The 24,919-nt window shown below is 39.8% G+C and overlaps 1 protein-coding gene across 2 annotated transcripts in view; it reads left to right on the forward strand.

The window, feature by feature from the left end:
* The window catches only part of EXOC6 (exocyst complex component 6), a gene marked incomplete at both ends in the record, with an annotated part of 189,414 nt that overhangs the window by 159,778 nt on the left and 4,717 nt on the right, over positions 1-24,919 (forward strand). The gene's annotated exons all lie outside the window — the stretch shown is intronic.

Below are 24,919 nucleotides of genomic sequence, written 5' to 3' on the forward strand. Positions count from 1 at the left end.
TCAATCTCTTGGTGGTTCCCATTCCCTTTAGGAGAGGAGAATAAAGGACTGGAGGTGAGGCTCCACCATTGGGATGAGCAGAATCTACCATAATGATGTTTGCAGCTGGGCCATTTTCAGCAATTCCAGGCTTAAGGCTGAGACAGAGTGACCAAGAGCTCGAAACCAGCCTCAGAAAATAAGCAAGACTCTCAGTAACTTAGCAAGACCCTTTTTCTTTTCTTTTCTTTTCTTCTCTTCTTTCTCCTTCCTTCCTTCCTTCCTTCCTTCCTTCCTTCCTTCCTTCCTTCCTTCCTTCCTTCCGGAGATTGAACCCAAAGGCACTCTATCTCCAAGCTATACCTCCAGCCAATTTTATTTCTTATTTGGAAACAGGGTCTCAATGGGTTGTTGAGAATGTCTCTAAATTGTCAAGACTGGCTTTGACCCTGAGATCCTCCTGTCTCAGCCTCCCAAGTACTGAGATTACAAGTGTGTACCACCATGCCTGGCTGACCCTATGAAGCTCAGAGGTAGCATGTCCCTGGTTTCAAATACATATTCTACCTCTCTCTATATATATTTCTACATATATATTTTACACACACACACACACACACACACACACACACACACACACACACACACACACACACATTCTACCTTTCTCCTTTAAGGAAGCAAAACACTCACAAACTGATTAGGGTTCCTTATTAGACTATGAAACATAGGATTAAGTTGTTTATCTTCAAGTCGGGTTTAGAAGGAAACTGAAAAGGCCATTTCTGTCACCAAATTATGTCTGTAAAGCATTGAACATACTTATTTCTGTTTGTTCAATGCTCAGATATTATGCCAAAAAAAGAACATTCTTCTGAATGATCTATATCTTTCGCTCATTCTTACTAAGTTGGGTGAATTAGTAGAAAATGAAGAAAATAGATCTCAACTTCCATTCCACATTACCAGACAACAGTCTTTCCTTCCTTTCTTCCCTCCTTTTTTCCCTCCTTTCATTTAAGACTGAACCTATGGGGGTTCTACCAATGAGCTATATCCCCGGCCCTTTTATTTTTTATTTTGAAACAGGATCTCACTAAATTGCTGAGACTGGCCTTGAACTTGTGATCCTTCTTTCTCAGCCTCCCAAGTACTGGGATTATGGGCATGCACAAATGCACCCAGCTGTGCCGGGCGTGGTGGCGCACGCTTGTAATCCCCGCGCTTGGGAGGCGGAGACAGGAGGATCGCGCAGGTTCGAAGCCAGCCATGCTCGCGTAAGAGACCCTGTTTCAAAAATATAAAATAGGTCTGGGAGTGTAGCCCGGAGGAAGAGGGGCTTCCAGGAACCCCAGTACCACCAAAAAAAAAAAAAAAAACAAACAAACAAATGCACCCAGCTGTAAGAGATTGTTTCTATTGGTAGTAAATCTATTTCCTTTAGAAGATTTTTTTCTGTTGTAGTCTTAATTTTCCTGAATGAGATGATCTAATACAAAGAACTGAGTCCTTTAAGAGGTTGATAATAAACTCCATTTTACATTCATTTTCTAAGTAGGTTATGACCACTTACTAGGGTAAGTTTCTTGTTGCAAGGACATGAATATGTTCTCTAATCCCAAAGGACAACTTTAAGAGGAGATGATTTGAGGATAATTCCCATTATATACAAGAACCTGTTCACAAAAAAATGGAAACAAAAAAATGGAAACTTACTATGTAGATAGTTTCTGTTTTGTATAAATTTAGATGGTGTTAACTAGTGTTTATAATATTAACTAGCTTGTAATCTCCTCGTAGGATTGTGGGCAGGATCACATAGTGTGTGAAACCATTCGTAAAGATTCTTTCCTAAGAAATGGGGTGTACCTCAGTGTAGAAGAATTGTCTTCATTCATGAGGCCCTGGGTTTGATCCCCAGCACTGCAAAGAAGAGAAAAAAACAGATTCTGTTTCTTGATTAGTCCAGATAGATACTTGGTTCAGTGCAGATTAAACCATCTCATCCCATGATGGTCTTCAAAGATGGTCATCATGCCAGGGGTAGTGGTGCACATCTGTAATCCCAGTATTTGGGAGGCTGAGACAGGAGAATCATAGGTTCTTGGCCAGCCTCAGCAACTTAGTGAGGCCGTCTACAACTTAGTGAAATCTTATTTCAAGGGTATAGCTCAAAAGTAGTATGTCTCTGAGTTCAAGCCCTAGTTCAACAAATGAATATATAAAATAAAAATGCAGTCATCATTTGACAGCATAGCGGCCCTCTTTATAAGCATGTAACTTCCTAGATGTTAGTGGAGTTGTTACTAAGGTATACTTGTAAATGTTAATAACATCTCAAGACATTTTGGTTGAATTTACTTTTCAAATATGTTCACTTAAAAGACATTAAGTTCTGAATGACTTTTTCTTAAATATAATTCACTTAAGAGACTTTTAAGTGACTTAAAAATTATACTACGAAACATACAGTTATTAAATCTATTATGACATATATAGATTATTAAAATAAATGTTTATGTGGATAGCTAAATAAACATTAAACACCATTTCAAAGTACGTTAGTAGACATGCAGTGAAAGAGACTAGTGAATAGAAAAATTTGATGAGCTAATTTACTGCTTATTAATTTTTCTAGTTCTAATAATATTAAAATAATTTCCCCTGATTAAGTATGTTAAAATGTAATTATACACTATTCTTGTACTAAGAAGATAAAACTAACTTTTTTCTTTAGCAGTTAGGTCACTGTGGCATAACTTAAATTTTATAATTTCAGTAGCTAATTCATTGAAAAGGGAAGTTATTTCTCAGCCATGTTTGCTTTCTAAATTAATTTACAAACAGTTAAGTGGCAAAATGCCAAGTATTAGAATTAGCTTAAAAAAATAAAACTAATAATAATAAAACTAATCTTGAAACCAAATACATGAGGTGCTACAAGTGTTTTGTATCAGATGTTAACAATTATTTAAATAAGAATGCCTTAAAATTTTGATAGTGTTTTTATGTTTCTGATTTTATAAAGATATTTTGTGGCATAGTATTTTTACACTTATCCAAGTAGTGTATCACTAAACACAAAGGGGGTGCTAACACCTTTATTTACATTTCAGTTGAGTTTCTGCACTTTCCTTCTTTTTTTCCTAGCCTGTGATCCATTTCTCTCTTAATAGGGCAGCTGACAGTTCTTTTCAAGTATACTTAGAAAGGCAAAAGAGGCCTTTTCATAGTACTTATAAGAGGTCATGCTTCTGTTTTTTAGTTTGAATTCGATACTGCTTCATGAATTGCTGGGTATGAAAGATTAGGAAGTAGGTCCAGTGGTCAAATTTTACCTGCCCACCCGGACTTTGCCCTGAGGTCAAACTCCTGATATTTGCTGTACTGAATGGAGGAGTTGATGACAAGTATGAGCTGATACAAGAGGAAAGTTAGAACCATATCAAAGCTGAAGGCAGGAGAATTGGGACTCAATGAGAAACTGTAGCTAAAAGATGGATCATCAGGATCGCCCTCATCTAAAAAAAAGGAAATAGCTGACCTGTGAGTGAAAAGACTTTATCATCCTGCCAATCACACGCTTGTTAATGGAAGCCAGTTATCTCAACAACATCTTAAGGCCTACTGCCCTAATAGACAGCGTGGATGACTAGCCGTCCTGGTACTGCATTTTGTGAATATAGTACCTCAGTAAATCTAAATGTGTGGTTGGGACATTATTCGTATGTATAAATTTTTACAGGTAAAGCCTATCATCCTCCTATCCCCAGCTTTAAAGTTAAGTCACTAAATAATGAACTTTGATATACTTATGTGTTTCTGGGTTGTTTTGTTTTAAAAGTCTATTTTGTTATACCTTTCTTTTGTTTAATAAGCTTTTACTTAAGTTTTTAAAATGTATGTATGCACATAAATAATTTGCTCAATTTCATTCTCGTGCTAAGTATTCTTCAAAATATGTAAAATTCTTCTTTTTATGATACTAGGGATTTAACCCAGGGACATTTTACCTCCAAGCTATAACCTCTAGTCCTGTTTATTTGTTGTTTTGAAACAGAATCTGTTTGCTTTGCTTAGAGTCTCACTACATCTCTGAGCCTCTTGTCTCAGCTTCCCGAGTTCTGGGATTACAGGCATGTAGCACCACGCCCTGGCATATTCTTCTGATAGTATATGGAATCCTTTAAATCTGAAGCTTTTTCGGTAAAAGATGTTCTGTATACTATGCAGTATTCAGCGCTAACATGGACAGATATTCTTTTGTATGTCTTTTGGTGAACATATGCTCACATTTCTGTTAAGGCATTTACATTGAGAAATTGCTGAGTCAAGCAATGTATACATGTGATCAATTTTAATAGATACTGTGAAGCAGTTTTCCAAAAGAGTTGTATAAGTTTACATTTTAACTGAAAGCTTTAAAAAGTTCTAATTGCTGTCTCCTTGTTAGCACTTACTACCGTCTGCCTCTTTTTTAGCCACATCAGTAGTTGGGCATCAGTTTTATGTTATTTCGGTACACATATCTTTTTGTGTGTATGTGTGTTATGTGGCACCGGAGTGTGAACCAAGAGAGGTTCTACCACTGAGGTATACCCACAGCCCTCTTTATTTATTTGTTTTTTTGAACAGGTTTTTGCTAAATTACTGCACACTGGCCTTGAACCTGAGATCTCCCTGTCTCGGCCTCCCAAGTACTGGTATTATAGGCGTGCCCCACCTCTCCTGGCTTCAATATATGTATCTTGATGGCTAATAACATTGAACTTTTCAATATAGATAGATAATTAATTCAATTGAATTACCTTTTATACTGCATGTTATCCATTTCAGTATCTTCTTTTGTTGATCATTTGCCAAGATTTTTGGCCACATTTTTTTCTGTTGGATTATCTACTTCTTACGGACTCGTAGAAGCTTTTTATATATTCTAAACATGAGTGCATTGTCTGATATATGTGTTGCAGATCTCTTCTCTGTTTGATCATTCCTCGGTGTGTCTTATGGTGAAGTATTTTTCTTTCCTTTTTAATGGTGCTGAGCATTGAACCTAGGGCTTCCCACGTGTTAGGCAGCATTCTGCCACACATCCCCGCTCTTGATGAAATAATTTTAATGAATGGAATAAAATTTATCACTTCCCTCATTGTATTAGTCCTTTTAATGTCCTGTTTGAGAAATCTCTACCTGCCACTGATATCATAAAGATACTTTCCTATGTTTTCTTTACGAGTTTTATTGCTTTATCCTTCATATTTAGGCTTACAATCCGTCCAGAACTGAATTTTTTATACTTGTGTCTGGTGTGGAGTCTAACATTCATGACTGATTTTGTTCCAAATGGTTATCCAGTCGACCCAGCACCATTTACTGAAAAGAACTGGATTTGATAAAATGTTAAAGTTAAGTAATTATAAAACATAAGACTGAGATATAAATATGTGCCTTTAATGTATAAGTTAAATGTTTTCTATTCCCTTCTGCTAATAGTTTGTTTGTATCTTATGGTCTGTCCCATTCTCATAATCAATCAGTTGATGATAGTTTGGGTTTTATTTTCTTTGCAGTACTGAGGATTGAACACAGGGACTCATACATGCTACTTTAAAAAAAATGCTGAGGCAGAGTCTCGTTAAGTTGCTCAGGCTGGACTTGAACTTGCCACCCTCCTGTCTCATACACCTGAGTAGCTGGGATCATAGGTGTGCATCACCACACTCAGCAGTTTGGGGCTTTTAAAATACCAACTTAAACTATAAGCCCATGAGGATAAAAATCGTGCCTTTTTCTTGACTGCTGAATATCCAGGTTCTAGCACAGTTCCTTCCACATAGCAATAAACAAACAAACAAACAAAAAACAACAAATAAGTAAGTAAATCCGGTTAAGTGAAAGCAAACCTTCTAGCTGTGGTAAAACCATCGTGAGGGTAGGGGAGACTGGGAGTATAGTTCAGTGGTAGGATATGTGCTTGGCATGCACGAGGCCCTAGAGGTTTAGTCTCCAAGTGTCAGACAAAAAAAACAAAATTTGTTAATTTATTTTTATTTTGTTTTGTTTTGCTGTGTAGCAATACCTTATTAGGAATTTAGGTATTACATGTAAGTTAATGTTTCATATAAACAAATGTTTTTGAAGAACTATTTTTTTTTCTATTTTATTTTTGGTGATAGTATTGTTAGAATAAGACCCATGCTGGATGTGGGAGGCTGAGACAGGAGGATCACCAGTTTGAGGCCAGCCTCAGCAACTTAGTAAGACCATGTTTCAAAATAAAAAAAGGACTGGAATTGTAGCTTGGAGGTAGAATGTCCCTGGGTTCAATCCTTAGTACCAAAATAATTTCTAGTATCAAAATAAATATATACATATGTACATACATACATACATACATATACACATATAAATAAATAAAGCTGGGGGTATAGCTCAGCAGTAGAACCCCCACCCCTGGATTCAAGCCTCAGCACCATAAGATAAAATAAAATGAAATAAAATAAAAAATGTAAAATAAGATCCATTTATCTGCCTTTTCAAATAACAGTGTAACAAGTATAAATCTTTCTTGTTTTATCTTGATTAGCATTGGAGAAACTAAAACAATAATGTAAGTTATTTCAAAGAAATATTCTCATCTTCCCCAAATCAACTGGTTATTCTTTTATGGATAAAAATATTTTGGCCAGGTGCAATGGTATATGCCTATAATCTCAGCTACTGCAGAAGCTTGAAGCAGGAGGATTGATCACAAGTTCTAGCCCAGACTAGGCAACTTAATGAAAATGAAAAATAAACAGTGTCAAAATGAAATATAAAAAGGGCAGTGGATATAGCTCTGTGGTAGAACACTAGGCTCAATCACCAGTACTGCCAAAAATACAAAACAAAAGAAGAAAATGTGTGGACAGGTGAATATAAGAATATTTATTTATTTACTTATTCATTTATTTATTATTACTGGAGATTGAACCCAGAGGCATCTACCTCCGAGCTACACCACCCAGCCCTTGTCATTTTTTTATGTTGAAACAGGGTCTCACTTTACTACTGAGGCTAGCCTTGAACTTGCAATCCTGCTGTCTCTGCCTCCCACATGGGATTACAGGCATGTGCCACCACATTCAGCTCAGACACAAGAATTAAAGAAAGGCAATGTATACCTTAGTTAAGTAACCAGCAATAACTAAATATAAAGCAAAATGTAAAGCAGTATTTTCTAAGTGATTTTTTGGGGAACTGAGTCATGAAGAAAGTAAACTGTGGTCAAGTACGTGCAGGACATTTCTGCGTACCGTGTTCCTCTCTTACAAACTCACAGTTTAATTTGCTGTCGAAGGCTCTGAAAAGTCCAAGAGTAAAAGTGCATCTTACTCTTCTCCCCAAACTTTTTTGGTTGCTCAACACTTTGACAAACAAAAAAGTCTCAATCATGCAAAGCAGTGTTCTATGGCACACAGTTTTAAAACAGACTTATCTGGACCACTGTTTCTTAACTATGGGCTCCTAGAATTATCTGGTAAAACAGGGTTCTAATAGCAAAGAGACATGCTTCTAAGTCAATAGATGAAATTTAAATAGTAAAATGTAAATAATACAAAAATGAAAAATAATGACTTTCAAAAAATAGTTTGAATTTCCTTTTTTTTTTAAGCATTCAGGATGATAATTACTAGAGGATTGATGCTGCTTAGGCGTAGTAAACCAGTCATTCAGCCATACAGAATAACTTGTTTTTAAGAAGCTTGAAATAGTAACGCAGGATTGCTTGTGAAGAATGAAAAGATTTAAGTGGGAAATTAAAATACCAGCTCAGGTACAGTTTAAATCTGAAAAGTTGTCAGATTTCTTAGTCAATCACCAAGCTATTATTTTTGAGCTACATTATGCATATTTGGGAGGAAATAAGAATATATTCGTTACTGGGCTTTCCTCCTTACTTATATACGTCATATATTGTAAATAAGATGAGAAAATTTGAACAATAGATGTTTTGATCAAATATGAAGGTAATTTTGTTATTTTTCTGCTTGTAAAAATGTTTCATAATGTTAAATAGGAAATACAGTTTTCAGTAACTTTTTTTCAGTATAATTACACCTTTCCTAAGACTAATACTTGCCGAAAGAAAATCCTTAAAACAGAGCCAGAAATTCCAGAAAGAAGATAGTGAATATTACTACTTACTGGTTCTAAACTTATTAAAGAAAAATTTTAAGTCTTTTAGAACATATATAAATTTCTTTGCACAGTTGGCTTACTTTACTGTTAACTCGGCTATAAACTCCATCAGATGGAAAAAGAAGGGTAGAGGGACAAATTTACTTTGCCCGATTGACCTTTTATCTGATACCAAGTCCTCCCTGCCAACTAAGAGAGGAGTTTTACGCTTAAAAATGTTATTCCTGCCATCGTTTATTTGATCGGACATAATTTTTACAATAACACTTTTTAAAAAGTCATTTTGTGTGGTGGCCCATGCCTGTGATCCCAGTATTTGGGATGCTGAGATAGGAGGATCGCAGGCCCCAAGCTAGCCTCGGCAACTTAGTGAGTCCATGTTTCCAAGTAGAAGATAAAATAGAGCTGGGTGTTTAGCTCAGAGGTATAATGTCCCTGGGTTCAGTCCCCAGTACCACAAAAAAGTCATTTTGTGACCCTTATATACATCTTTTTATTAATGGTACCCAGGGAAGATCCTCTGCCTCCAGGAGAGTTCATAGACTATTCTGAATGTCAGATCATTTCTTTGTAGGTTTGTTTTATTTTTGTTTTGATGATTTTTTTTTTTTTTTTTGGTGTTGGGGTTTGAACCCAGAGCCTCTCTACCACAGAGCTCTCTTCCCCCACACACCTCTTCTTGTTTTTTTTTTAATTTGCAGATTTGTTTTATTACCTATATCATCAGCATATATGTCATTTCTTTTGTGATAAACCATAAGTCTAGCCTTCTCCGTGCACTCCATAAGGACTAAGCACCTATTAGCTGTGGGCTGTGGGTTTTATTTGACTATTCTTGTATTCTGCACTTTACTCAGGAATTTGTTTTTAGTGGGTTTTTTTTTTTTTAATATTGGGGATTGAACCCAGGGGCATTCTATCTCTTGAGTTACATCTTCAGACCTTTATTCTTATTTTGAAACAGGGTCTCATTAAGTTACAGCGGGCCTCACTAAGTAGCTAAGGCTGGCCATGAACCTGTGACCCTCCTGTCTCAGCCTCCCAGGTCCTGGGATTACAAGTGCCACCATGCCAGGCGGCGTGTCTGTTTTTAATACTACAGATAGTTGGATTTGTCTGAGTGACTCGGCTTGTTTTATCTCAAGAATAATGTTACATAATTAATTATAGTTCATCTTTATTTTGGAGCTAGGAAATGCAGGTGTGTAGTGTAGCATCCCGTGCATTTCATACACTAACCTCCTCTTCTCTGGTCCCACTTTCTCTCAGCCCTGGCTTTTCTCAGTTGCTGAGTTGTATTTATTTTGCATATGTTTTTCTAAGTTGCCATAAAGCCCTTTTGCAACAATGCAGTATGTAAATAAACATTTGTTAATGGAGCCCTAAATCTTTTAGCAGCAAAAAACCATTATATGTGGGTGAATTTTCCTTTATTTACTTGTTCATTTATTCATTCATTTATTAAACAAATGTTTGTGTTTTTCTTTTTTGAGAGCCTGTGATGGCCCAGCACTGGGGAAATGCATGTGAGTAGTAGACAATAAAATACGAGCCAGACTACAGATCTGTTAGTTGGTATCAATAATATAAAGTTAGCTTGACTGAAGGATAGAAACTTAGGAGTGTTAAAAAAAACTACTGAAATATCTGAATGAGGTATGGACAAGAATACTATTGAGAAAATCAGAGGCAGGATGGAGTCCTGCTTTTCAATAATGACTGCATGACCTTGGGAAACTGTCCTGAAGTACTTCGGCTATATATATTTTAATAAATTAATGATGTCTGTGAGGAAAAATCCTGTACAGTTTACTTCTAGGAAAGGCCTTTTTCCTGGCATGCTTAATCTTTTTTTTTTTTTTTTTGGTGGTACTGGGGTTCCTGGAAGCCCTTCTACCTCCAGGCTACACTCCCAGACCTATTTTTTTTTTTATATTTTTATTTGGAAACAGGGTCTCTTAAGCCAGGGAGGCTGGCTTTGAACCTGCGCGATCCTCCTGTCTCCGCCTCCCAAGCGCGGGGATTACAAGAGTGCGCCACCACGCCAGCTTCCAGGCATGCTTAATCTTTATGGCTAAAATTAGTGAATTGTGCACACGCATTACTGAGGCCGTCAATTGAGTGAATCTCTGCGGTTCTCTTCTGTTTGTACTTACCAGACTTCAGGACAATGGCAAGGCTGGTGTGCCAGGTCTGCATCATGGGGAACTATTAGGAACTACTTTCTTCCACCAGTATTGCTTGAAGAAGGGAGTGCCCTGGGCATCCACCTCCTCGTTCTGATCCCATTGCATGTCTCCCTACTTTCTTTTTTTTTCTTCTTTTCTTTTTCTGTACTAAGGATGGAACCCAGGAACATTCTACCTCTGAGCTATACTCCCAGCCCTATTTTTTTATTCCTTATCTTGAAACAGGGTATCACTGATTGCAAAGGGCCTCACAAAGGAGCTGAGGCTTGGCAGCGAACCCTGTGATCCTCCTGTCTCAGCCTCCCAAGTGCTGGGATTACAAGTGTGCGCCACCACGCCCTGATCTCTCCCTACTTTCTTCTCCCCTGTTCTACATAATCTGATAATCCCTCTCCGCATACCCACAAATAATCATAAATTTTAGGAAAGACGTTTTGATGTACATCACCGTAGAAAATAGAATCCTCTAAATTTGTAGAGCTCAAATCATATCTAACTCAAAATGAACAATTTTGTTTTCTATCTTTTAAGGACAGGAACAAGCTTTGGAAGTTAGGAAGGAATCGTTTGGCCAGAATTCTTGCCATGGAGACTGGGCGTCTGCCAACACTTTACTTTGAAATTGTTGTCTTCTGTTTCTAGTCTTAAGGCATCGTAACATACAATTCTTTTGCCACTAGTCCAGTTTATTCTTTTATGAAGAAGTCACTTTTAAATAACAATCATTTCCACTATAATTAAACAAATCTTCTTTTGTTTGCATTGTATTTATTACCATATTGTATACACACCCTGCTTGCTTAAACTTGCCCATGTGACTCCTTCACAGGAACTTTCTTTAGAAGTTGTAAAGTCTTTGACTTCTTAAAGTATTAATGGGATTTGCCAAAGCTGTAGTATCCGAATGCTTGACTAGATAGAGTAGCAGGACAACAAGCTTGTTCGCACAGCTCCTCCAGCAGACATTTTTTCTTTAGACAATTCTAAACTCATTGAAGTGCCAAAGAATTAAAGGAAGATGCATTTGGGTTTACTCCTGAGTATGCAAGACCAGACATCTCACGCAGTTCACCTTGAGGTCCAGATATTAGAGAAGTATGCTGCCCTTTGGGAGAGCTTAGACTATGAAGGATTAGTCTGAGCCAAAATGGCTTTGGCCTTTTTCTTCTTGGTGCCCCAGTGTCATGATTCTGGAGGTTTACCGTGCTTAAGTATGTAGGTGATTTGTGCTCATACCTTCAGTTATTAATACAAGTTTTGAGCTCAGGTTTTTACTCTTATTTTAAGTCTAAAGTTTGAGCTGTTTTATACTTTAAAAAAAAAAAAACCCTCTAAAGCCGGGCGTGGTGGCGCACGCTTATAATCCCCGCGCTTGGGAGGCTGAGACGGGAGGATCGCACGGGTTCGAAGCCAGCCTTGGCTACTTAGTGAGGCACTCAGCAACTTAGTGACACCCTGTTTCCAAATAAAATATAAAATAGGTCTGGGAGTATAGCCTGGAGGTAGAGAAGCCCCTGGGTTCCAACTCCAGTACCCAAAAAAAAACCCTCTAAAATGATTTTTGGCCACAAAAACCCCACATAAGCCTCCTACCACTATATTGATTAGCTTCTCTCTCTCTCTCTCTCTCTCTCTCTCTCTCTCTCTCTCTCTCTCTCTCTCTCTCTCTCATAGTGAGCCACATACTAGCCTCTGATTGCTTTTCAGGCAAATTTCCAAAGTGGTTTATATTACTAATATCAGGATATTAAAATGACTAAAGGGATTTTCTATTTGAAAACCAATCTTTTATACATTTTTACCTAAATTTTTGTAAGTATATATTAAAACTGCTTAGTACTAATATTAGTGGACATTTTAGTTCTTACAGTGTATTAAGATTTATAGTTCTTGCCTTTTTTTTGGCCCTTTTTGTGTTTTCTTAAATGTCAAACATCTGCCAGCTACCCTTGGTCTTTGAGTGTGTGATTTCCATGATGGTGAGCTCTTAAGGCATGAAAATTGGAAGGGACCTCAGGAAGCCTAGCCACTGCTTCCCAACCTCCTAGAGATGCTCCCTTCACTAGGGCTCTTGCCGCAGTTCTAGGTATCCTGAGATGCCACGCATTGGGTAGACATTTTCCTGCCCTCTTGCACATGTGAGGGCAGCCATCACCATTTCTAGTCTTGCTTAATGAAATTAAGTACATTCTCTTTCCACTTTGTAGTTCATTCCTTCCCACCACCTGACCGTTTCCCTGTTTCATTCTCTTATCATTTTGTATGGTCTGTATCTTTTCACCTCATCTAGCTCTTTTATACTGAAACCCCTCTTTCTGGTATAAATAAATGTCCCTGCAGCTGCAGCTCTTGGCAGAATGTGTTCCCTACCTTCCCTGCTTAAAACGCGGCCCCACCAGCCCTGCAGCCCTCTCTAGTGGTCCTGTGCATTCGCATTCTTTCCCGGGAGGCAGGGTGGAGGAATGGGGGTTCTCTACACCCCCATTCATAGACCTTTGCGCTTTCACTGTGAGCGAAAGCTCCACCCTGGGGGCCTTCTTTCTTTCCTCCCTGTAGCCCTGCCTCTCGCTGTTGATTTGCAGTGGCACAGATGATCTGTGCTCATGCCCGTCTGTATTCCATTCCTTCATCCTTAGATCACAGGGAGCCATTTAAATGAGGCCCTCTCCTTCATGCTCTCCAACTCTTCTGTGAGACTTTGTTTCAGTATTCACTCCCTGTTTTATTAGTTCCCTAATTACTGCAGCCTAAACACATGCTCAGACTTCTTCTATGCAAAAGAATCTTCTAGTGTCTTTCTAGCTATTTCCAATCTCTTCTCTGCATTGAAATTGTTTAAAGGACGATTTTAGAGCGGATTATCCTTATGTCTTCATTGCTTATTTATTTCTCAGTCCAGAACTATCTTCTTTGCCACACACTGAGCCTGTACTCACCCAGGTCACCGGAGAAGTCAGTGATCCTATTCTCTTCATCCTCACTACCCGCTTACCACCTCACCGTCTTCTCTTTCTCCTGGCTCCTTCATTGACTCGGTGTATTGTAACGTTGTCACAACAACCTGCTAATTACTTTTTCTGCCTTTTCCCTCCTCAGATCCATTCTTCACAGAACCCTTAAAGTTACCTAACTGGTGTGAATCTAGCCGTGGCAGTTCTCTAATTTGGAGCCCATCAGTAGCCAATCAGAGTTCACAAATAAGACATGCATAGCGCTTTGTAACCAGCCAGCCCCGTCCCGTCCTCCAGCTAGCCCTGTGCTTGTGCTTCCCCCTTACTCATATTTCAGGTTAGTCATTAGAGCCCACGACATTCCCCACAAGCACAGCGCTCTTCACCTGTGTGCCTTGTCCCATGCTGCCCCTCTGCTTGGAATATCCTGCTCTCCCTGGCTAACTCCATCTGAAGACTCAGTTACCACCTCAGAGGGTTTCGCAGGCCTCTTCCCACCCCCAAGAAATACTTAACACTTTCATAATACCAACTTGGACATAAGTTTCAAAATAAAAAGTTAAAAAGGGCTGGAGATAGAGCTTGGAGATATAATACCCCTGGGTTTAATCCCTAGTATAAGAATAGAAGGGAGGGAGGCATGGAGGGAAGGAAAGAAGGAAGGAGGAAGGAAGAAAGGAATTAAAAATGAAAGATTGGCTTTTTTTTTTTTTTTTGGTGGTACTGGGGTTCCTGGAAGCCCTTCTACCTCCGGGCTACACTCCCAGACCTATGTTTACATTTTTATTTGGAAACAGGGTCTCCTAAGCCAGCGCACGCGGCTGGCTTCGAACCTGCGCGATCCTCCTGTCTCTGCCTCCCAAGTGCGGGGATTACAAGCGTGCGCCACCACGCCCGGCAAGAAGATTGGCTTTTTAAAAATTGGATTGAGGCCGGGCGTGGTGGCGCACGCTTGTAATCCCACGCTTGGGAGGTAGAGACAGGAGGATCGCGCAGGTTCGAAGCCAGCCGCGCGCGCTAGCTTAGGAGACCCTGTTTCCAAATAAAAAAGTATAAAAATAGGTCTGGGAGTGTAGCCCGGAGGTAGAAGGGCTTTCAGGAACCCCAGTACCACCAAAAAAAAAAAAAAAAAAAAAAAAATTGGATTGAGAGCTGGGTGTGGTGGCACACACTTGTGATCCCAGTACTTAGGAGGCTGTGACAGGAGGATTGCACAGGTTCGAAGCCAGCCTCAGCTACTTAGTGAGGTTTTCAGCAACTTAGCAAGACCCTGTTTCCAAATAAAATATAAAATAGCTCTGGGAGTATAGCCCAGAGGTAGAAAGCCTCTGGGTTCCACCCCAAAAGAAAAACTGGATTGAGCTGGGCTTGGTGGTTCACACTTGTAATCCCAGTACTTGAGAGACCAAGACAGGAGGATCACAGGTTTTCAGCCAGCCTCCGCTACTTAGTGAGACCTGTTTCAAAATAAAGAATAAAATAGGGCTGGAGGTATAGCTCAGAAGTAGAATGCCCCTGGGTTTAATTCCTCGTACCACATACACACATACACAAAAAAAATTGGACCAAAAGGAATTTAATAAGGCATAAAGGCATAAATATAAGTATTTTATTGGTTAGTGTATTTACTGGAACAATTTAAAAATGTGCATTCAGTTTACTTTTCTCGCATTTAAAAGGCACTTATTTATCAACTTCTAATTATCTGTTTGTTTCTAGACCTGATTGTGATGTGCCTCCAGAATGTGAGAAGTAAATATCTCTTCTTTCTCTCTTTCCATATATATATATATATATATATATATATTTTTTTTTTTTTTTTTTTGGTCTTTCTGGGGATTGAACCCAGGGCCTGGAGCATACCAGGCAAGCAACACTCAATCACTGAGCTACATCTCCAGCTCAAAGCAATAGCTCTTGAGTGATTTCTTGTTTAAGTACAGTTCAGAAAAACAAATAATATCCATAGTGTATTGACTAAATGAGGCAGTGGAGCGCTTGATTTTTCCAGCCAAAGGGAGCCACATTTCTAAAATTCTGAGGCACCATAATTAAATATCAGATATTTTTCAGTCGTTTATTTTTTAAATGGCAACTCATTTTAGGTCGTAATGCTTAAGCCTTTCCTTAAAATCACTGTATACTCTCAATCCCCCAAGATTCTCACCAAAAATTACATTCTACTTTTAATATTGTAAATAATTGAGGATAACCTTCAACTTTTTAAAACCCTCTTACTCTCTTCTTTGACCTCCTTCTAATTAGCATCAGTAAAACTTTACCTCAACAGCGTTGAGGAAACTGAGCCTTTCACTGTTTTTATGTATTACAAAGAAGAGACGCTGACTGTGGCTTGGGTTTTTTCTGATGGCCCAGTGTAAGATGTTTATGCAAAGTGTCGATGGAAACAATTATCTTAACAGGATGACACAGCCTATTTTCTTTAGAAATGTCCTAATTTCCTGTTTAGGTTATCCAGAGGTCAGGTAGGGATTTCTTCTTATACTATCCCAGTGTGGATTTACATTATACAAGCGCTGGGGGACTTAGATCACAATCCATTTAATTCCAGTGGCTGCAGTTACCTTCCCAGAAAATAAGTTCTTCCCTGCTGTTTTCATTTAGTTTTCCTTTTTGCATCTTGCTGCTATACCCTGTAGTGAGGGTGTGTTGCCAGTAGCTGCTTCTTGACTAAGCTGCGTCTCAGAGTCCGTCTGTGGCCCATTTTGAAGTGCGTGTGGACACCCGTAGGAGCCAGAATGCTGCAGTGCTGTCCCCCTTGCCAGCTCAGCACTCGGCAGCTGCAGCCCCGGGAGGCCTTCCTACCTGTGAACTCCGGTGGTCAATCAGCTTCAGCGTAGTTTGTAACTGCCCCCCACCCCGTATTTAAGTACGCCTCGAGGCTGTGGAAAGATCGCATTTATCTGTTGGAACAGACTAAGCAGCAAGTGTTCTGACATGTTTACTGGGCAAATTATTACACCTGACAAAAGGTAATTACATATACAGTCAGCCTGGAAGTAAATGGATAATTAAGGGTTAATAAATAAGGGCCTTTTTGATTCAAGCAAACTAAATACATGTTGTTTAATTGCTCAAGTAAATATTACCAAGTCTATCATTAGGTTTGAAAGTAAGAAGTGACTGAAGATGGAAGTCCTTTTAAATACAAGTGCTCACCAAAACCATAAAGATCCTTATTGTCCCTATTTCCACCACTCCAAGTATGGTGGTCTTACTGGCTCCACAGACCTTCTAGAGTCCAAGGCAGAATGGAAAAGGGTCTGTACGGGAGTACACAAAACTGAGACTCTATAGAGTGTAACAAATGAGATGTAAGTCTGAAATTCAGTCCACCCAAGACTTCTTACAAGGGCTAGAATTGGAGGCCCTACTGTTCCCACTGCCTACTAAGGTAATACCTTAGAAATTGACTCTCTTCTCCTCCTGAGGCTTATGGGATATAATGGTTTCAGTTAGTTTGACTTCTTTTTTCAAATCCAGAGCCAGCATTAATAACGAATGGCAAATGATAAATATTTGACTTAATAACATGTTTAAGAAGATGTGACTAATTTATTAAAAATTAAAGCCATTGGGCTATTAGATTCTCCAGGTTTTTATTTGCTTTGTTTTAAATCACAACCATTGGCTACTGGAAGTCAGTAGCTGGTGCAGAGTATCCACTTAGATTCCTTCAGATTTGAACTATTCTCTTGCCCTTGCTTTCTCACAGTTGTACAGTAAAGGAGTACGTAAAAACCTAGCATCGTCCAGCTTATTGCATTAAAGCACCCGTCAGTTCTGCAGCAGAGGCACATCAGCATGTGATTTTTTTTCCCAGTGGCTAATCCAGATTGTCTTCCTTTGTTGCTTGAGTTCTTCCAAAGTCAATTCAAACAAGCAGATCTTATTTCTTCATAGCTTGAGTGAAGCAAAATGACTCATGAGAGAGAGCTGAAAGTCTAGTGAACACCCCTCACCAGGAGTTTCAGTTGATTTCCTTAGTATTGGAAGTCTTGCGCCTCATTGGTGAAGTCATTGCATAACTGGTTGTTATGTAAGTGTAGCAGGTGATGTAACGTATCTGGACCGAAAACTGAATGTATGGCCCCGGAATGTTTATTTAACATATTTGATGGTGACACTGCTAGTGTACAAAAGGTAATCTTGGGAGCAGAACTTTTGTTGTGAAACATTTTAGTATATTCTATAGCATGAATTAAACTAATAGTATGGCTTTCAGAATAATAGGAGACATTACTAAAATTCAAAGATGTCTTAATTATTAATAAGTAAGAAATGAGTTCAGTGTAAACTTATACAATTGTGTGTCAAAAGGTAAATATATGTAATTCACCTCAACAAATATTATGTAGTGCCTGTTGTATACCAGGTACTGGGCCTAATGTAAAGACATACTTATTAAACCAAATACATCATCAGCTTTGAGGCACTGAAAATACAGGCGGAGGAAAAGACACTTCAACTACTGGGATTTTGGAAGGATAGCCATGAATCACTCAAATGATAAAAGAAATTACTGACAATTCGTGTGTGTGTGTGTGTGTGTGTGTGTGTGTGTGTGTGTGTGTGTTTTACTAGGGATTGAACCTAGGGGCATTCTATCTCTGAACTATACTCTCAGCCCTATTTTTATGTATTTATTTATGTTTAACTTTTTTATTGGTGCATTGTATTCATACATCTTAATGGGATGCAAGATGGTGGTGACATACATGCACGCATTACCCAATTAACCCTTGAAGTAGGGTCTCACTTAAGTTGAGGAGGTCCTCACTAAATTGCTGAGAGTGGCTTTGAACCTATGATATTCCTGTCTTGGCTTCCCAAGTACTGAGATTATCGGCATGTACCACCACACCAGGCTGACATTTGATTCTTAAGTGGGTACATGTGAAAAATGTTAAAAAAAAAAAAAAAGATACATGGAAGGTACTGTGAAGACACAGAGGGGACTCAGCCACCCAAACAAGGTAGTCTGAGGAGGCTTCCTGGGAAACATGGTTCCAGACTTGAGTTATGGGATAAGTGAGAGCTACTCAGTTGAAGAATGAGGAGAAAGAGACTCCGCTCAGAGGAGAAGAAAATGAGCAGTGTGCTGGAGGTAGGCATGGTTTGCAAGAGAATGAGAGTAGTTCTTATTTAGAAGCTTGAATTATAAGACAGGAGGGGAAGCCACAGTGTTGACCAGTAAGGTGCAAGACAACTTTGCATATCATGTTAAGGAGCTTGAACATTGTCTTGTAAGGACTGAGAGGCCATCGAAGACTTGTGAAATGTTTATTGCTCATTTCTGCTGTGTGAAGCAGGTGGGTGGCCCATGTGATCAGTGTGTGCTTGTCTGGGTCTCCCTGGTTCAGTGTGGAAGTTGGCAGATCCTGGAGTATTAGAAGAGAAAGGCAGAGGGCTCAGGCAAGACCGAATGCCCCTGAGAACAGTAGTCATAGTAGGGACGGAAAGTAGAAAAAATGAATTTAAGTATGTAGGAGGGTATATTGGCACAATTGGGCAATAAGTTGGATATAAGAATTATGAGAAGAGCCGGGCGTGGTGGCGCACGCTTGTAATCCCCGCGCTTGGGAGGCAGAGACAGGAGGATCGTGCAGGTTCGAAGCCAGCCGCGCGCGCTGGCTTAGGAGACCCTGTTTCCAAATAAAAATGTAAAAATAGGTCTGGGAGTGTAGCCCGGAGGTAGAAGGGCTTCCAGGAACCCCAGTACCACCAAAAAAAAAAAAAAAAAAAAAAGAATTATGAGAAGAGTAAAAGCATGTTGAAGCTGGATTTTTGATTTGGGTAATTAGAAAAGTGCTGTTAACTTACAGTATCAGGAAGCTGACTGATATTCTTATGCCTGAAGAAAAATAAGCTCTGTGTGTGTGTGTATGTTAAAAACCTAAATCACATTCAAGTATTTGAAGTAAGTCTACTTGAGGAAACTATATGAAATGTTTTTGTTCTTGTATTAGATAATTATAGGGCTTTTGTTTTTCAGAAATGGAGAAAAGAACTCTTAAGAATTTGTTCCTATATTTCTGCATCCATAAAGAGCTTTTAAGAAACTTTAGTCAAATATCTATTGTTACTTGGTTTTAAATATATGCACATTTTAAACCTCAATTGCTAAAGACTTCTTTTTATTTAAAGCATGAATTTTATTTCATTAAAAGCATTATTAATTTGCTAGGCCTGCTGTAACAAATACTACTGATTAGGTGGCTTAAGCAACAAGAAGAAAATAGTTTTTACAGCTAGAGGCTAGAAGCCCAAAATCAAAGTGTTGGAATGCTTGATTCTTCTCAAATCTTTTGTTGGCTTTCAGACTTTTTTAAAGACTTATTTTAAAACTCAGCTACAAAGATGGAAATATTGCTTTATTTTGCCACAGAAAGTCAGAAGTTCCTATTAAAATTTGTGTAGCAAACTCCTCTACTCCTAGGTATATACCCCAGAGAAATGAAAACTTACACGCATACAAAACACCAGTTCATATGTCTGTGTCTGTGAGATTTTAGCCATGATAGTGGCCAAAAATATTTAAAATGAAGCAAATATGGATGTATATAAGTCTTTTTTTTTTTTTTTTGGAGGTACTGGGGTGGAACCCAGACGCTATACTCCCAGACCTATTTTATACTTTATTTGGAAACAGGGTCTCACTAAGTTGCTGAGGCTGGCTTCGAACCTGTGTGATCCTCGTGTCTCAGCCTCCCAAGCGCAGGGATTACAAGCGTGCGCCACCACGCCCGGCTGTATATAAGTCTTGATTAAGCAAATTCAACTGTTCGCCTCCTTTTTTCCCAACTCCCACCCTATCTGCTGGGTATTTAGGACTTCCATAGAGCTGAGCATCCGCACCACGAGAGTCCTCCTCTGCCGCGTACAGCTTACCCAGGAAAAGTAGCCTGAGGCACCAGAGCCTTTATTTATTAATTTTTTTTTACTCATGTTTAAATTTATTCAGTATTTAGTTAACTTTACAACATGTCCAAATGGATGAAATAAATCTGATGGAGACAATCTCAAGAAAACAAAACAATTCATGTTATATTAAGAAAAAAATACACAAACAAGAACAGTGAAAAGAAGCATGAAAATCATCCTGTACCAAAATCAAAGCAGCCTTGAAAGTGCTCTTTGTTTGGGGAAAATAAGAGTCTTTTGATTCTCTGCTTTTTTGTGACCACCATCTTTTTGTTCATCTGGTTTTCTGGAAAGTGGGCAGAGCATGAAGCACTGACATGATTGAGTAACTTCTGTCAGCCGGGCACGGCGGAGCACGCCTGCGCTCCCAGCACCGGGGGAGGCTGAGACAGGATGCTCCCACGTTGCACCAGGACCTTTAAACAGCCTCTGCCATAAAGCCCTGGAGCTCACCCCGGTCCTCAGAGAGGAGTAGTGGGACTGGCTGGAGCCGATTCTCACGTGGCCATCTGAGGAGGGCAGGCTTGGGGGAAGGCACCTCAGAGAGCAGAGAGCAGGAGGGCAGCAACAGGCCCCTTAACACCCATGGCACAGGAGGTGGCAGAAGGCACACAGTTGTTCTGTTTTTTCTAGTTTCTGGCCCAGCTCCTTCTAGCTCCTATTGAGAATTCTCTTCTGTACTACATGTAGAGTTTTCCAAATGTGGTATTTCATATAGGGGAAGGGAAAGAAAAACTAGGTGCTTGAAAAAAAAACCATCATTTGACTTCACCTTGTATTTAGAAAAGGGGCTTCTGCTTCTGCTTTTTCTCCAATGTGACTAATTTAGTAAGGCTCATTTTTCTTGAAATCCCGGTTGCTAATTACTCCAGATTTGTCTGAAAGATGAGTCTGTGTTCCTCCAAGCCGTGTTGGGTGCAGGAGTTTTGTTGTTGTTTAAGCCTCTGAAGCACTCTCGCCCCCAGCCTCAGCTCTGCTTTCTGGAGGCAAAGGAAACCGATCTCCTGGTTTACTTCTGGAATCTGCAAAGCAACCCTGAGGTCCCAGGTGGATTGAGTGTTTGGAAAAGGGAACTTGGGAGACTGAGGTTGACCCTGAGCCCCCAGGTCACTGTTCACGTTTACAAAAGCAAACCTGGTATCCCCAGTTGCTTTTCTCTTGAGGTTGGCTTAACTTTATTTATCTTCTGTCCTGGGTCACTGCCCCTGAGGTGCTTCAAAAGCAAAATCCAAAAGACCCAAAACAAAGAAAGCTAAACCAGATTCAAGGAAAAAAATGACCTGGCACCGTGGGTTCATTTTTACAAAGGCAGGAAGCCACTGGAAGAGTTCCCTGGAATGGTTTGAAGTCTGCCCAGATTCATTGTGTCATTTGCACAAAGTGATCTCAACAGTTCTGAGACCCCCAAGTTTCTTGGGTGTAGACTGGAAGAGAGCGTAGGATGGGAGGCTGTCGGTGAGCTCAGTGGGCTGACAGAAACGAATTCCTCAGTGAGTCCACTATTTGGAGCATATAAATGGGACCACCCATGCAACCGCTTCTTTCTTCACGCTGGTCTTTTTGTTTGCTGGACACACAGGGAGCATCGAGGAAGTACAACTTTTACAGCTCACACATATTGGCATAAATCCACTTTGTGTTACCCGATTAGTTATGAAGGGTATTTTTGAATCCTTGGTGGGAAAAAAGTTAGGATACTGATTTCAGATAATCTCCTAGTCCACGGGGAGATAGGACGGAGGCACGTTATTTTGCCACTCGTTTTTTGGTATGATTCATCCTTTGCTTACTTTCCAAAAGGATTTCAGGTGGGATTATTTTATTCAGCTATTGGAACAAAACCATTTATAGAACTTAATACCAATTTTCATTAGCATATGCCTGACTTATCCTTTAATAAGTAATTGTATGATTGCTTTTATATAATCTGGGGAGATTTTTGTTTGTGTTCAGGTTTGATCTACATCTTTGAACTTCAGGTATCTGTGTTAACTAATAAATTCACCTGTTGAGACACCATGTCTTACTGTTTATTTGTAAGACTGAAAGAGATTTTGTGTGATTAGTGACAAATGTTTGTGCACTGACATCTGAAGGAAGCAAAACTTGGAAAGATGAGGTTTTCCACAATTGAAGTCTTAACATTAAAACACACGTAGCATATCCTTTGATTTTATTTTATTTTTGTGGTATCAGGAATTGAACCCAGGGGCATTCTACCTCCGAGCTACATCCCCAGCCCTATTTTTTATTCTTTATTTTGAAACAGGATCTCACTAAGTTTCAGAGGGCTTTACTAAAGTAGCTGAGGCTGGCCGCGAACCTCAATCCTCTTGACTCGGCTTCCCAAATACTGGGATTACAATTATGTGCCACCATGCCCAGCTATCTAGTGTTTTTCATATTAAAGACCTGGCCAATTGTAAGAGGCATTCCCCAAAGCAGTAGACCATGGTGTGGAGTGGTCCTATTCTTTTTAGGCGGTTGCCGTCAAAGACCAGGTCTTGTGCTTCTACACCACAACAGGCATGAGTAGCAACCCGTTCCTATGATAAAATCTGGCCTGGCATAGTATCCGGTGGGACCCAAGAATAAAGTCCTGGTTTTGTGTTGCTGCCTCTAGTTCAATAGAACTGTATTTTAAAAAAAAACAAAAAAAAAAAAACTGGAAAAGGCAGCCAGGCATGGTGGTATACACCTGTGATCCAAGTACTCAGGAGACTGAGATGGGACTTTCAGGTTCAAGTCCAATATTAGCAACTTTGCAAGACCCTCAGAAACTTTGCCAGACTCTTTCAAGAATAAAAAAAATCAGCCGGGCGTGGTGGCGCACGCTTGTAATCCTCGCGTTTGGGAGGCGGAGACAGGAGGATCGCGCAGGTTCGAAGCCAGCCGCGCTGGCTTAAGAGACCCTGTTTCCAAATAAAAAAGTATAAAAATAGGCCTGGGAGTGTAGCCCGGAGGTAGAAGGGTTTCCAGGAACCCCAGTACCACCAAAAATAAATAAATAAATAAATAAATAAATAAATAAATATTTTTAAAAAAGGACTGAGGGTGTAGCTCAGAGCTAGAATGCCCCTGGTGTGATGGCAAAAGGAAAAAGGACCTTATGATTGGTATGGATAAAGGACACTGGCAAACCATTCAGAAATATCAGTGGTGCTTACTCTGGAAAGATAATTGTACTCAACACTGAGCTGCAATCAATCGATGGCCAGTTTCCTAGAAGCTAACTGTGGCCTTCTGCAGAGAGCCCTCAGCATAAGCCAGGGTAGTTTCCAGTGGGCTCAGTTTTCTGACTCCTGAAGCTCAAGAAGGAAGCTCCTCTGTAAACCTGGCCTAGTGGCCTGGCATCATCAGGCAGCTATTTCTCGAGTATCTGCTGAGCAGTGTCATTGCTCTCAGCACGCTTTGACTTTGCCTGCCAGCTTTGTGAGTTTTTTTCACCCCAGCAGTAAGGTGCAATGAAAAAATCTTTAAAAACATGGCAACAAGAAATCAGAGTATGAGATTGGCGTGCTTGCTGGCCTCGTCTTTGCGCTCTGTCCACCTTCATTTATCCTCTGGGACATAGACACTGATATGATGCTCAGGTGTCCAGCCATTCGGTTCCAAGACTGAGAGTACTGACTGAGCAGCAATCAGAGGTGCCCATGTACTCACCGAGGGCTGTGTACGTCCCGACATTCTGAATTACATTATGTGAGACTACAGCGCACCGATAAAAGTATATAAAAACTGGAAAGAGCTCCCTTGAGTGTTATTAGAGTTCAGTACTAGGATTTTATGTGAACACGGTTTGTTTTTTAATAACTTCTTGTTGGAAGAGGTGGTGCATGCCCATATTCCCAGCTACTCAGGAGGCTGAGGCAGAACTATTGAAAGTTGGAGGCCGCCGGGCGTGGTGGCGCACACTTGTAATCCCAGCATTTGGGAGGCAGAGACGGGAGGATTACGGTTCGTGGGCAGCCTCAGCTACTTAGCGAGGCTCTTTGCAGCTCAGTGAGACCCTGTCTCAAAATAAAGAATAAAAATAGCCGGGCGTGGTGGCGCACGCTTGTAATCCCCGCGCTTGGGAGGCAGAGACAGGAGGATCGCGCAGGTTTGAAGCCAGCCGTGCTGGCGTAAGAGACCCTGTTTCAAAAATATAAAATAGGTCTGGGAGTGTAGCCCGGAGGAAGGAGGACTTCCAGGAACCCCAGTACCACCAAAAAAAAAAAAAAAAAAAAAAGAATAAAAATAGGGCTGAGGGGAGGGGTAGCTTGGAGGTAGAATGCCCCTGGGTTCCATCCCCAGTACTGCAAAAAAATAAAAATAAAAAAAGTAGGAGGCCACCCTGGACAATTTTGAGAGACCCTGTCTCAAGTAAAAAGGGCTGGGGATACAACTCAATGGTAGAGTGCCCCTGGGTTCAATTCCCAGTATTGCTAAGTAATGAATGAATGAATGAATGAATGAATGACATTTTTAATGTTAATATCAAATAATTGTTTCTTTGTTTACTGTGTCCTCATAATATAGTAAACTCTTTGGGGAAAGAGACACTGTCTGGTTTCAGTACTATATCTATAGTACCTAGTCATAGTAACTAGCATATTATAAGTGGGCAGCCAAATACTTGCTGAAATACTAAATAAATTTTATCCTGATCTTTTGGCCTTTAATTCACATTGC

Source organism: Muscardinus avellanarius (assembly GCF_963383645.1).
Source record: "Muscardinus avellanarius genome assembly, chromosome: 4".
NCBI classification, from domain to species: domain Eukaryota; kingdom Metazoa; phylum Chordata; class Mammalia; order Rodentia; family Gliridae; genus Muscardinus; species Muscardinus avellanarius.